Genomic DNA, 12775 nt, shown 5'->3' with positions numbered 1-12775 from the left:
AAAAAAAAAAAAAAAAAAAAAAAAGTTATGCTCTGCTTTTAACACAATGTTACAAGGCAGGCATTTTTCTTATTTAAAAAATTATTTAAAACCATCATTTCAAGTGGCTACCTAGTACTAGTTTTATTTATGGCATTTGCCTAAACAGACTTCTATCATTACATGTTAGGTCAGTGTCAATTTTTCACCTGTATAAAAAGTTTTACGTTGTTCATCTTAATGTCAAAATATTTGTGCATATTTTGGATTACTACTTTAGCATAGGCTACTGAAAAATGGAATTTCAAGGTCAGAAAGTAGAACATTTTAAAGCATCTTTAAACACATTGTGAATTCTGAAAAGTTGTATTAATTTTTAGTCCTACTACCAGCAATATATGAAAAGACCTATTTCATCACAATTTCGTCAGTTGGGACATTCACATTTTAACACATCTTTGCGCAGTTCATAGGTAGGCGAAATATCATGTATTTATAGTTTTAATTCTCAGTTATTTGATTTCAGTGAAGTTAATCATTTTACCAAATGTTTATCATCCAATTGCATGTGCATTGTCTCTTCATGTTCTTTGTCCATTGTCTATACAGAATCTAGAGGGTTTTTTTTTTTACTCATTTGTATGAGTTCATTTACTCATCTATAATATTTGTTTCAGTATTTCCCTCAAGTGTTGCTTGTATTTCAAACCTACCTATATCTCTTTGACGCAACTCAACTTTTTAATCTTTTTTTATTTATCTTTTAAATAAATTTATTTATTTTATTTAGATATTTTTGGCTGCCTCGAGTCTTCGTTGCAGCACGCGGGCTTTCTCTAGTTGCGGCGAGCAGGGGCTACTCTTCATTGTGGTGCGCGGGCTTCTCATGGCGGTGGCTTCTCTTGTTGCGGAGCACGTGCTCTAGGTGCGCTGGCTTCAGTAGTTGTGGCACGTGGGCTCAGTAGTTGCAGTGTGCGGGCTCTAGAGCGCAGGTTCAGTAGTTGTGGCTCACGGGCTTAGCTGCTCCGCGGCACGTGGGACCTTCCAGGACCAGGGCTCGAACCTGTGTCCCCTGCACTGGTGGCAGGCGGATTCTTAACCACTGAGCCACCAGGGAAGCCCCTCTTTTATTTTTAAACTTAGAAAGTTATCTCCAGTCCAGAGATTATTTAATAAAGTTTTCCTTCTCTTTTCTTTTATTGTATATCCATAAGCTATTTTAAATGCAAAACACTTACATATCCCCAAAGTCTGAGGATATACTCATCAGCTCAAAGAAAGCATAAGTAATGATTCACTAAGAAGGTAAAGCTGGTCTCTATTAGGAACCAGTTGGACTGCAAACTTTTAATAAGAGTATTTGAAAGAAACACCTGTGACTGTCCATGAGCTGCTGATCAGGAAGAGTGGGGATGACTGGGAGGGGATGGTTAGAGAGTCTGGAAAGATGGATTTTCACACTGGTTTGAGGCCTCTTCATGTTTTTCATTCTTTTCTTTTTCTGAGTTTCTAGAGTAAATTTGTAGCAGCCGTGGGTTCAAGGAATGATGACTTAAGACCTTTCCTAAGAATGACAGAAAACTGTGGGTTGCAGAAAGCACAGTTCCTCATTCTCAAAAGGAACTGAGAGAGAAAAAAGAGTTAGAGAACTGGGGGAAAGCGGACTGGGAATCTCTTAATGTCTCCCCATAATAAACAGAAACAGTGGGTAAATGTAAAATTTTAGTGTCAAGGCACAGAAGGTGAGCTACGTGGAAAAGTGGAGCCTAAATGAGAGGAAGTTATTCCCCTTTTGCAATGAAATAAGGAGAATCGGAATTAGATTAAGCAGTCATACAGTTTGAAACGCAGTGTGAGAAAAGCAGATATTTGTAGTTCATACATTTATTTATACTTTGAACCTACTTATTTTTATTTTATCATTGTGGATTATTTAAATATTTGTATAGGTTATCAAGTCAGCTAGCACACTTAATTTTTAGTTGAAATTACAATGTATGCCCTCATGATGATTCCCACTTGGACAAAGCCTAAGTGGCTGGTCTAGCAGCTACTAAGGAGAATTTATCTTTTAACCTACCTGAACTGCAAACATAGTGACTAAGAAGAACGACTTGGTTTACAAAGCACTGGCTTGGTAAACTCAGCCTTATAATGTGACCACAGGTTTCACAGATTAACATTTGTGCCCTGTTTGAGCACATTTGCCAAGAGTCTTTCTGTAACCTGGGATCTAGTTCTGCATTTCCAAGGGATCTTGGGCAAAACATCTAGCTCCTGACATGCCAATTTCTTCAGCTGTTCTATGGGAGCTTTGACTAAATCTCTAAGGTTGCTGACAGCTCTAAAGCTTGGATTTTTTTTTTAATCCTGCAATTAGGAGAAACCTAACAAGGAAAGTTTTCTTGCTATTCTTCTTTAGCCATATGAAAAATACATTTCAGGAGAGTCACAGGAAGCAGCCTGGAACTTTATAATTGATTACGAATACTAGAAAGACAAAATATTATTCCTTTAAGTTACTCTAATTGCCTAAGCAGTGTGACTAGGCTCTGACTTTTTTTGAGTTCTTTTTTTAAAAGAATCTTTTAAGTTTTTTTCTGTTTTCTTTATCTTGGTATGTAAGAAATATTTACCATATTCAATTAAGTTCAAAGATTTTAATAACAAATTAAAACAGGGCAAAGAATAAAACCATACATATTCCAGTATATTAGAACACCTTCCTACAGTAAAATCCTTATTGTTCAAATAACTTGGCCATGATTGATGCACTACCGTCACCTGGTGGCACGTTGCCTAATTACAGGAAAAGTATCTAAAGAAAAGTCAGCTTGTGAAACTAAAAAGTGATGGCAAATGTTATGTTTTTTTTTAATAAGCAGTGATTTTAAAAAAATTTTATTTATTTTTTGGCTGCATTGGGTCTTCGTTGCTGCACGCGGGCTTTCTCTAGTTGCAGCGAGCGGGGGCTACTCTTCGTTGTGGTGTGCGGGCTTCTCATTGCAGTGGCTTCTCTTGTTGTGGAGCATGGGCTCTAGGCACGCAGGCTTCAGTAGTTGTGGTGCAGAGGCTCAGTAGTTGTGGTGCACGGGCTTAGTTGTTCCATGGCATGTGGGATCTTCCCAGACCCGGGCTTGAACCCGTGTCCCATGCATTGGCAGGCAGATTCTTAACCTCTGTGCCACCAGGGAAGTCCCACGAGTGTTATCACTCCGTGGCATGTGGGATCTTCCTGGACCGGGGCACGAACCTGTGTCCCCTGCATCGGCAGGCGGACACTCGACCACTGCGCCACCAGGGAAGCCCACAAGTGTTATAGTTTTAAACAAGCCTCTGAAATGTATATTTAACAAGGCAATTGCTATATAGATAAAGATATTATAATCTAGTAGTGACCAGGTTAGTGCCAATGAACCTATAGTCAGACAACATTGATTATTAAATTCTTGCGTCTGTGCTTTTGGGAAGGAAAAAAAATCCACTTTTTTTTTTTTTTCCCAATTGCTCCAGTAGCATTTATTTATTTATTTAAAATTTTAAACAAGTCATGATGTTTATTGTGGAAAAGTTAGAAAACTCAAAGAAGCAAGAAGGTTATAAAAGTCATTTACAATGGCATCACCCAGGAGTAAACACTGTTAACTTTTGGGTATATTTCCAGTATCATAATTTTTTCAACATCATTTTTAATGATGGGATAACAATATTAACAATAACAGCTAACACTTACATTGTACTTACTATATGCCAGGCACAGTTCCAAGTGCTTTATATATATTAAATTTAATCTTCATGGTTGTCTTGTGAAGAAGGTAGTATTATTATCTTCATGTTCCACATAGGAAACTGAAGTACATAGAAAAGAAATAACTTACCAGATGTTACACATATAATAATTGGTAAAGCTGGGATTCAAACTTAGTGTGCTTGGATTTAGAATCTGTTCTTAACCACTATACTCTACCGCCTTTCTGTATTCTGTTATGCTGATAAATTTTATTCACTAAATTACCATTGTTGGACAGATAGGAAGTTTCTAAGTTATTGTCATTATAAACAGTGATGTGAGGGTCATCACTTTTGTTAATTTTTGCAAACATACTTCATTATACCTTTAGGCTAAATTCCAATAAGTAAAATGAGGGTCAAATTAACTCCACATTTTTTAAGTTCATTGTCTAATTGCCTTGGGTCAGACAGTAAGGATGTACTCAAAGAAAGAGGGGTGTAGTGAGGGAAAGCTAGAGTGAGCCAGTGGTATTGGATCGGAATTGAAGGTATGCATATGAACTTATGGTATTTGAGAAACATATTTAGACTGTTAAATATAGAAATAGATACAGATATGTGTGTATTGGGAGGATATAAATGCATACATGTATATGTTTACCAGCTCTGTCTGCTGAAAGGGCCTAAAAGCAATGACACCCAGTAGCAATGAGCAAACTTAGCACCCACATCTTGGTTTCTAGGTGCCATTCTTCCTTAAAAGCAACCACACCTTTCTTGGAGAAATGGCCAGTTCCAAGGCTGGGGCTGGAAAAGTGACAGATGAGTGTGCAACATTTTTGTGTCAGAAAGGAAGGCGATGCCCAAAGAAAGAGTGAATATGTGAAAAGAACATAGAAGTCAGCTAAAAGGGGCTCCCACTGGCCAAATCTGGGACAATTTGAGCATCAAAATGAATAATGATAGTAAAGAATCCATGAGTTCAAACTGATATGAATGTATGAAAGAAAGAACGAACAGATGAATAAATGATGGAAAGGGAAAGTTTTCCTTGATAGTAATATTCTAACTAATTAATGTAGAAGGAATGACGGAAGTAGAAAATCACTATTACAAAGGAAAAACCAGTAAATTAACAGGGGAGAAACCTGGCAGACATCACCTTCACCAAGTGTTCAAAGTTTAACATCACCTGTAATGGCCCATAGTGTGCCTCCTGATACAGAGCATGGAGAAGAACACACACATTACAACTACGATACTGCCACCCATAATGATAACCTAACCAGAATCATGAGGAAACATCAGACAAACCCAAACTGAGTCACATTCTTCAAAATACTTGGACTGTATTCATCAGAAATATCAAGGTCACGAAAAACAAGGAAAGACTGAGGCACTGTCTCTGATCAAAGGAGACTAAAGAAACACGACAGCTGAATGCAATTCATTACCTGAGATTTTCTTTTCCTATAAAAGTCATTATTGGGATAATAGTTGAAATATGGTTTGTAGATTAGCTAATAGCTTTTTATCTATGTTAATTTCTTGATTATCCTGATTTTGGTAATTATACTGCAGTTATGTAACAGAATGCTTTGCTTTAGTAAATACATGCTCAAGTATTTAGAGGTCCAAGGGTAATCATATCTGCAACTTACTCTCAGTTTTAAAAATTTACACACAAACACACACACAGAAAGAGAGAAAAAGAAGGAGAGAGAGAGAGAAGGAAAGAGGGGAAGGGAGAGGGAGAGAGATAAAACAAATCTGATATGTTAACATCTGAGGAATCTGGGTGGAGGTTATAAAGTAATTCTTCGCACTATTTTTGCAACTTAGTGTAAATCTGAAATTTTGCCAGAATCAAAAGTTTAAAAAAATCCAAACAATGCAAAAATGTATATGCTGTAATACGAATAAGAAAGTGATTTCTTATTCTTTTTTTAATCCTTTTCCTCAGATATAATCACAGTAAACAGTTTGGTGGGTAGGCTCACAAACATATGCCATGCATATATATAAATAGATGTGTATGTACATGTCTGTATATGTGTTCTTACACATAATTTTTAAGTAGGTTCATACTATAATACTTTAATAGAATGTTCTGCTACTTGATTTTTTAAAATGTTTTATCACTGATATTTTTCCATGTCAGAACATATACATATATCTCTTTTTAAAAACTAGTTGTTTAATATCCAGGGAATGGATGTATAGTACAACTTATTTAATAACTTTACTATTCATGAACATGGAAATTTTTTTCCTATTTTTCTACAAAAACTGCATGGACTTTTTTGTGCATTTGTATTTAATATCTGTATTCCTATGCTACAGTCATATGGAATTCCTGAGTCAAAGGATATTCATGTTTAACCTCTTGATTAATATTGCAAGGGCCACTTTAGAAAGCAAAAGCTTACCTAAGTAGTATCTCTTAATTGCCACTGTCAGAAACATACATTCAGAATAAATGTGAACAAGGACCGAGACCAATCTGTGGGCTGTTTGAATGAGTCTTAGGGCCCATGAGCTGCTTATTGCTGTGCATTGCTGACCAGCAGGAGCAGTGATAACTGCCTCTTGCATATTACCAATGAACATCTCTGGCTGTGTGTTATCTCATGCAGGCTGGTACATGACTACATAGAGTCTCTCAAGAGTGCATTGTTTACCTGAGGGGTTATGCTAACTCTGTAAGTGCCCCATAACTACCTGCATGTTTGCTGGTGTGTTTGTCTTAAGAACACAGCTATTAATTATTGTGACTCTGGGATCACTACTTATCTTCTACTTTACTTTCTACTCTTTACTGTTTTTTTGTCTTTCACTCACAACCAATTCAGTAATATCCGTTAGATACCTGTAGGAAAATATTAGCAGCATCAAGATAGGCTTAATATAAACGAATAGATACATTACTTCCTTTTATTGTACCATCTACCACCACCCCCTAACAATATCTGCTCTGTAAGCTGGCTTTTCATCAGCAATGGATATGTTATGTTGTGGGAGAAGGCAGTGGGCAAGGGAAAGGGGGCAGAGATAGTTATCCCGACGAAACACAGGCTCAGAGATTGTTTCTAGGCCAATGCAAATGTTTTTGAATCATTACTGTAAATTAGCAAATTAAAGATATACAGATAGTTTTTAAAGGATAGAAGGTTACAATGTGAAAATCTTCAGGCAACATAAGATTTACTATGACATGACTCTAAAATAATGAAAGGAAAGATCAAAAAGTCGTTTTCATTTACTGAGCCTCTGTTCCAAGTCCTGGGCTGGGTGCTGAGGACCATAGATGACTAAGGCATGCTCTTTGCCCTTGAATAACTCAACTTCTTGCGGGGGACACAGATATGTGAGCATATAATTATAATATGGTATGAAGACTCTGTAATACTGGTATGTACTAGATGTAGATGTAAAGTATCAAGGGTACCAAGGGAGCACAAAAGAGAGAATGATTAGTTTTGACTCAGGTTATAAGGAAGGTTCCAATGGGGATGTGATCTTTGGGCTGGGCCTTGAAGGAGTTTGCCAGATTGATGAGCTGTTATGGAAGGTATTTCGGGGCACAGAGAATAATGAATTGCCCGAGTAAAGGCAGAAAGGCTGCATTTGGGTCCCTGGTATACCTACGACCTCTACGGACTCTGAAGGTTAATAATACAAATCTAAGTCAGTGCCTGCAAATCCCCTGGGGATCTTGTTAGCAAACAGATCCTGATCCAAAAGGTCTGGGCTGAGCCTGCAATTCTGGGTTTCTAGCAAGCTGTCAGGGGTTCCACATATCAAAGGCTCTAATTCTGTAAATGTTCTCTGCTTCAGCTGGGCCTGCTAGCTGGTGCAACCTAAGAGCAGGATGGAGAGCACAAGTTTGTCTGAGCAACTTAATAAAAAGTATAAGAAGCCTCTTTTTTGGAGATTGTAGCATTTCAGAAACAGATTCGGCATTGTACCTGAACCAGTAAGTTGAGGGTCACTCACCCTGTAGGTCACCGGTTCAGGAAATGTGGGAGCAGGCACTGCAGCAATGCTGAGGGCAAAGTTTCCGCAGGACCGGTCAGTTCCTATGGATCAAGGCAGCAGGGCAGTGGAGAACTCCTGAGTCTGAGGGTCTGTGGTGGAAGGTGGAAAGGAAAGCAGGGCACATGGGACTTGCACAAGTTTTAAACTGACTGGGGCTCCTGCAGAATAATAACAATTAGGAAAACATGACCCACATTACCATTTTGAGTTATTTTGTTGATGCTTTCTCAGGTGCTTCATTTTTAAGGAGAAAATAGATGCATCCATTGAGATGCTCTGCTTTGAATTCATGACCATGTTCTTCCTAAAGAACGACCTTTTTTCTTTCTTTTTTTTTTTTTTTTGTATCATAGAAGTAATACTTGTTTTTTGCAGAACATTTGACAATCGACCATGTTTTGGAGTGATCTTAGTTGAGAGGATGATCTGGACTAATTTTCTTTTATTCCTATTTTCCATACATCACCCTGTCGCCATGTCCTCCCTGGGGAGCTGGCTCTGGTGAGTGGCTTGGCGACGTGGCAAACAGAATCCCAGAGGGCCAACCTGTGTGCTAAAGACAGACCGCGATCTCCAAATGAGATCACTGAGCTTTTCTTCACTTTCATCTTCCCTGCTATTAAGGCTGGTTGTGAAATGCAGTGGGGAGACCTCAAAAGACTAATGAAGGGGGAGGAAAGATCAATTGATTATTTTTCACAAGAAGGGTAATTCTCGTCATGCCTTCCTTTCCATGATGAACTGTACAGCCTGCACAGATGGTTTGGAGCAGACCACATGGCTGGAATTTAGCCCAGGGATTCGGGTATCCTTACTACCTGTGCGTCCTTGAACATGCCCCCGCAGAGACAAGATCGTACCAGAATGATAAGCAATTATTAACACCAAGGCCTCACTAAGAATAAAATCAGACAGACATGTGAGCTTGTTGGAGAGAATTATAAAATCAGAGTCTGAAGGAGATTAGTGATGAGGACCCCACAAGTCAAAGTTGACTCAAGTTATCTTTGGTCCATTTCCAAGCACAAGATCATCTGGAGGCCTACCTCTTGCGGCTCACTAATGAAGTATCCTGGAACCAGTGTTTATCTCTTTCAGTTTTGGTTCCACCAGAATTCCTGAAACAGTGATTCTCATGCTTTAAAGTGCATATTAATCACCTGGAAGCACTTGTGGGAAATGCAGATGCCTGGGCTGCAGCCCAGCCAGCTGACTCAGAGACGCCTCAGGTGATGATTCTGCGCTGGAGGGCTGAGTCCATCCGTTGGGTGTTATTCCTTCTTGGAGTCACACTGATTGACAAGTGCAAGTCTTGTGCGACTGGGAAAAGAAAGTGGTGTTTTTACTCCCACTGGCCTCCCACCAAGAGCTAAGAGCAAAGGCTAAACGAAGGGAAGAGGTCCAAAGAAAAACAGAATAGACAAACCCCAATTTTTACATCCTAGATGTATTTCTAAAAGGTTGTGTAAAAATCTAATTTCTGCGAGCTCATCTTTACTTTCCCTTTACTTAAACCCCAGCATGTTCTATCCACTTTTGATTTTCACGTGGTAGTGGCTTTGCCGCCTCACCTTTCTTTTTCAGCTCCACCTAGCCTCTCCACCACGAATAACTCCCCAAGAGAACAAGCAGAGCAAGCGAGAGCCCTCAGGGCCCCCGCCTTCACAGCGGCAGAGCCCCTCGTCCGCCTGAGGGCTCCCCTCCCCACACAGACGGCTGGTGCCTCCTCCTATCTCTCCGGGGGTCACTGCTGCTGGCTTCTGCCTCCGTGTGAGGGGTTTATACTCTGCCCAAGGCCCCGGCTCTCCCTGCGCTCTGCCCCGCTGACTGTCAAGCTGTGGCTGGGTAAGAAGAGTGACGGAGCCCTTGCCTTCTCTATGCCACCTGCCAGACCAGGTGTCCTGGTCGGGCTGGTCACCCATCTGGCTTCATTGTGGCTCACTACCACCACTGACCCAAGGGCTCAGAAGTCATTCCCCATCGGAGTTCAAGTTCGTGCTCGGCAGCCAGCAATTCCTACCCGTGTTTGCTATCAGAGTAGGTAAAATGCACACTCACACAGGGAAGACAGCCAGAAAACTTTTGTTCCAAAACAGTGGTCCCTCCTGAAATGCATCATCTCTTCTTCCTCCCACCTCTGCCCTCAAACCACACAAATACGTCTGTCTCATTCATGCAAAGCCTCCTGGATCCTATTCTATTTTTTGCTTGGCTGTCACAAGATCCCGGGAAACAGAGAGAGAACCAGGTGTCTCACTGCTTAGAGAAGAATTGAGCGTGATAGAGCAGAAACCATTAAGCCTGCGAGTCTCTTCCTCGGTAGAATGTGCTTTCCTGTCTCAGTTTCTGACGGCACGGATTGTTAGCACTGCCCCTGGAACTTAGGTGCACCTCTCTGGCTGCACTGGGGCCTTGCAGAGGGCACCCTCACCAGCGACGCTCCTTCAACACCAAGAGGCCTGATTCAAACCCAGGCCAGGGACAGACAGTGCCTTATCCTACAGTCACTCCCTGCCTGGTCGTCACGTGGACTTCACTGCTTCAGCGAGATCCTGAAACTAAAGACCGAAAAGCCTACAGGAAAGCCAGGCAGGTGACGAAACCAGAGAAACAGCCCAATGACAGACGGAGGCCGCCTCTGACTTCTCTGTCCTGGAGGGGCAGCCACAGAGACCCAGTGTTCCCATGACTTCTGATTTTTTTTTTTTTTAAGAGAAGCTGATATCTGGGTTTTATGTAAAATCTCTTAATTAAAAAACATTGATATCTACTTCACAGTTCAAAAAATATCATGTGGGCCAGACAAATCACATTCATGGGCCAAATATGGGCGGCAGGCTACCAGCCTATGACCTCTGGGCTAGATTCTTTCCCTCTGATCCTTCTTGGCCTGGTTGCCTTTTGCTTCTTTCTTGAACTCTCTGGTCCTTATGCTTCCATACTGAGCTTGATTTTACCTTTCGCACTCTTCTTTCTCTAATTACTAACTCCAGGCTCACTTGTGTCCCCCAGCTGCCTAACCCATGTCCCCCTGCTCTGCCTTCTGCTGTCACTGCTGCTTCCAGGACCAAAGCCTTCGCCTGGGGAAACCCGCATGGGCCAAGGCAAGGTGCCATGGGTGTCAATCTCGTACTGTCATAGCCCTGCAACTCCAAGCCCATCTGTATCTTGCCAGGGTACCTGACAGACGTCCCAGTTCTACTTATTGGGAAGAACTTCATAGGAGTGGTATAGCCCTCTCGGTGTATCCTATCAGGAGTACAGGATGTCGGTGTGTCTTATTATTGATGTTAACCTGGATTACCTGCTTAAGGTGGTGCCTGCTAGGTTCTCTACCTTAAGTTACTACTTTTCTCTTTGTAAACAAGAGTTATCTAGGGGAGATAATTTGAAAGCATACAAATATCTGGTTTCTCCTAAAACTTTTGCCCACTAATTTTAGCATCCCATCAGTGGAGCTTGCCTGCAACAATGATTATGCCGTGTTCCAATGGTGATTTCCTCTTTCCCTCATTCCTTACATTTTTAAATTAGAATTCTTCTATAAGGAAGAGTTGTTCCTTCTCCTCAATTTATCAGTATGAACTCAAGGATATTTATTTTAATCTCTGGGTTTTTTTTTGTTTGTTTTTTTTTTTTGCGGTACGTGGGCCTCCCACTGCCGTGGCCTCTCCCGTTGCGGAGCACAGGCTCCGGACGCGCAGGCTCAGCGGCCATGGTCCACGGGCCCAGCCGCTCCGAGGCATGTGGGATCCTCCCGGACCGGGACACGAACCCGCGTCCCCTGCATCGGCAGGCGGACTCTCAACCACTGCGCCACCAGGAAGCCCTAATCTCTGGGTTTTAATTCAGTACTATCCTTATTTTGTTCCTCAAATTGTTCCAGCCTTGGCCATTGGGAACGCTTTCAGGTTGGATTCCATGCCCTTTCAACAGGTCCCCCATCCTTTTTTTGGAGGGGCACTTCCTTACTTTCTGGCATAATTTGTACCTTACCTGTCCCAGCCCTGGAATCCACTATTTCTCCAAGGAGCTAGGATATCTTTTGTTGGAGAATAGTGTTTAAAAATCAACACCATTTTGGGTCAAAGGATATGGGTGTTATTAATGGCTCAGTATACACATTGATAGATTCTTTTTCTTTTCCTTTTTTTTTTTTTAAAGCATAGGCTTTTAAATTAATTAATTAATTAATTATTAAAAATTTTGGCTGTGTTGGGTCTTCATTGCTGACTCCGGGCTTTCTCTAGGTGTGGTGCGCGGGGGCTACTCTTCGTCGAGGTGCGCAGCCTTCTCATTGCGGTGGCTTCTCTTGCTGTGGAGCACGGACTCTATGCGCACAGCTTCAGTAGTTGTGGCTCGCAGGCTCTAGAGCACAGGCTCAGTAGTTCTGGTGCACGGGCTTAGTTGCTCCGTGGCATGTGGGATCTTCCTGGACCAGGGATCTAACCTGTGTCCTCTGCATTGGCAGGTGGATTCTTAACCACTGCGCCACCAGGGAAGCCCAGATTCTTTTTCCATAAGGTTAAACTAAATACGCTGCTGACAACGTTTTCCAGTTTTACTAAATCACGTTACCAATCCAAATGAATTATCATTATCATTCACCTATCTTTCTCTTCCTTCATCTCTCCCTCCCCCTTCTCCTTTTCTCTCTCTTTTCTAATATAGTGAGAAAAATGTACTTCATTTACTTTCCAATTATAAGCAAGCTTGAGTATTTCATTCATTTAACAAAAATGTAGAGATTCTGACTATGAATCACGTACTGTTCGAGGCACTGGGGATACGGCAGTGAGTAAAATTCCTGTCCACACAGAGCTGGGTTCTAGCAGGGGGAAAAGGTGCCAGGGAGAAAAATGAAGCAGAAGAGCGGGTGTGGTTCACTAGTGAATAACATATGTGATTTTCAAATGGGTGGTCAGAGAAAGCTTTGTTGAGGTGACATTTGAAGAAAGACCTGAAAAAGTGAGTTTAAGAGTCAGGTGGGATGTCTGGGGAGATTGTGTTTGGAGGCAAAGATATA

This window comes from Physeter macrocephalus, chromosome 5, assembly GCF_002837175.3.
Source record: "Physeter macrocephalus isolate SW-GA chromosome 5, ASM283717v5, whole genome shotgun sequence".
Lineage (NCBI taxonomy): Eukaryota > Metazoa > Chordata > Mammalia > Artiodactyla > Physeteridae > Physeter > Physeter macrocephalus.
Note: the sequence above shows the minus strand (reverse complement) of the source record.